Source organism: Mustela nivalis (genome assembly GCF_964662115.1).
Source record: "Mustela nivalis genome assembly, chromosome: 14".
Lineage (NCBI taxonomy): Eukaryota > Metazoa > Chordata > Mammalia > Carnivora > Mustelidae > Mustela > Mustela nivalis.
In genome coordinates, this window is record NC_139033.1 from 68,079,873 (window position 1) to 68,082,243 (window position 2,371).

Below are 2,371 nucleotides of genomic sequence, written 5' to 3' on the forward strand. Positions count from 1 at the left end.
GAGGAGCCATAAGCGGCTGGATCCAGAAAAAGAACTGTAACATTCACTTTCATTTTGCAGACCAGCCTTGTTTTCGGGCAAGGACCTTTCTCACACGGAAGTCGTGCTACCGCTAGATGGCAGCACAGTGGAGCGCTGATGGTCAGAACCAGGAAACTGGCTGGAGGAGACCCCCTGAGCCTGGCAGACGGGAACTTAGAAGAGAGACTTACTCACTGTGCCTCCATCCATCCATCCACCCATCCATCCTTACACCCCCCATCCATCCATCCACCCAATACGCACTGACTTTAAAAAGAACTCTTGCTAACGATACTGTTGAATTTAAAACAATATTCCTCAGACCATATTTTAAAATCACAGAAGTTGACTAGACAGGAAAGAAACAGATTGAAGTACATTCCTCCTGCATGACTGGTGTAGATGGAGATGTCCAAAAGTGAGCACTGCATGTTTTTATTTTTATTTTTTTGTGGAAGAGAACTTTTTATCACTTTTACGTACAGGAAATTCAACAGCATACACTTAGCCCAGTCTGGTGGCCAGTTCCTTAGCCTTTTTACCTTTTCCAGCGTGGCAATGCAAGCCACGGATTTAGGATCCAGGATCTTGCCTCCTCGGTGATGGCGGATCTCATCCTATCTGTCTTTGTAATTGGTCCTGATAGATTCTGCCAGCTTAGCCAGAGCTCCTTTGTCTTCATAGTTAACCAGGGGAAGCCAGAATGATGCATGTCTTCCTGGGGACCAAACACTCCAGCCTGGCCTGGAGTAATGCAGTAGGGAACCCCCATCTTACAACACAGGACAGGCAAGAAGACAACCACTTTAATAGGATCCACATCATGGACAATCACTACCAGTTGAGACTTCTTGTTTTCCACCAAGGTGGTAACATATTAACCCCAGCTTGAAGGACAGGCGGCTTCTTAGTGGGGATATCTGCTTCGCCAGTAGCTTTCTTCTCAACCCCGGCCGATTCCTGCTTCCTCTATTACTTTGTGTCTGGTCTGTGTCTATGGGTGAGTGTAAGCAGTTGAGTAGCTGTTTGGCTGTCCAAGGCCTGGGAGAACTGGTCAATCACATGAGGCACTTTGAGACATTTACAGGGAATAGCCCTTTGCCACTGGAGCCAGATGTAGTGATTTGACAAAACGAGTGAGGTCTCTTTTGGGCTGGATGTCCTGTCTGACGCCCAAATTCTTGGTCCTTTTCTCCAAAAGAGGATTGACCACCTTCTTGGCCTCCTGCTTCTTCAGGATATCAGGAGCCCAGGCTGTCTTCCTCCACTTTGTTTTCTTTTCTTTTGGCATCTCAGAAGGCAGGAGGAGAGAGCAGCACTGAGTGTTTTTAAACACAAGGAATCAAGCATTAGGCTTGACTTAACGAGGGAGGCTGGGAGCTATTTCTTGAGATCAGAAATTGCAAATAGTTCAAGGTGAAAGCTTTGGAATGGGAAGAAGTGAATAGTCATCAGAGTGGAGAACAAGTTGGTGTTGCGGGATTATGGCAACTATTCCTTGCGGATCCGGGCCGTTTTCGGGATCCATTTCACTAATACCTGCTGACAGAAATGACTTGATACCCAGCATACCAGTTTTTAACTGTTATAATTTTCCTTCCACACCATTGGAGAAAAGCATTTCATTTCTTTGCTCACACATTTGTCATTTGTGTACTTCCTTCCTGCTCTGTTTTCCCGAGCCTAAATTCCATCTACATCTGCCAGGAGTTTTTCCTTTGCTACTAAGAGATCTTGATATGGCTAACTCCAACACAAAGGAGAGAAGTGGGTTAGTCTCCCAATCCAACTCCTTTAGTTCAAACTGCCTTTTCAAGCACATACAAAAAGGCAAAATGTGGCATCCTGTAACGGTCAAAGTGTGATTTTTATTCTTCCTGTATAGAGAGACAACAACACAGAAATAGCTTTGTCCTCTAGAGCAATGGCTTTTAAACCTTTGAAATCTGACCTTTGATCAGAAATACATTTTACTTCACAGCTGCGCCAGCCCTGGGACTATCTGCCGTCAAATCCATTCCTTATTCTTCTTTTTTTCCTGCCGTGTTTCAAGGATGATGATCCCAAAAGGCTGTATTTCCAAGGCTCCCAGGTTATGGTAACTGACTTCTAGCTGGGTGCCACTTGTGTGCAGCTCTGACACTGGTGGGTGAGGGGAACGGAAAAGCGAGGACGATTCCCTCCATCCTTCTCTGCCTCGAGCGCATCTCTGAAAGTGGCTCGGTCTTCCCTCTGGTTCCAGCTCCAGCCAAAATGTCCTACGATTTTAGCTTCTGCTGGATGACCCCAGCTCTGGGACCCAACAACACTGTCACGTCCCTATGTCCCTCCAGTCAAAAGGGATTAGTGG

The 2,371-nt window shown here is 46.1% G+C and overlaps 1 pseudogene across 1 annotated transcript; it reads right to left on the minus strand.

The window, feature by feature from the left end:
* Positions 1–525: 525 nt before the first annotated feature.
* On the minus strand, positions 526–1,312 carry LOC309847924 (large ribosomal subunit protein eL8 pseudogene; annotated as a pseudogene). Its single transcript has one exon. The product of its transcript is annotated as a large ribosomal subunit protein eL8 pseudogene (transcript).
* Positions 1,313–2,371: the final 1,059 nt, after the last annotated feature.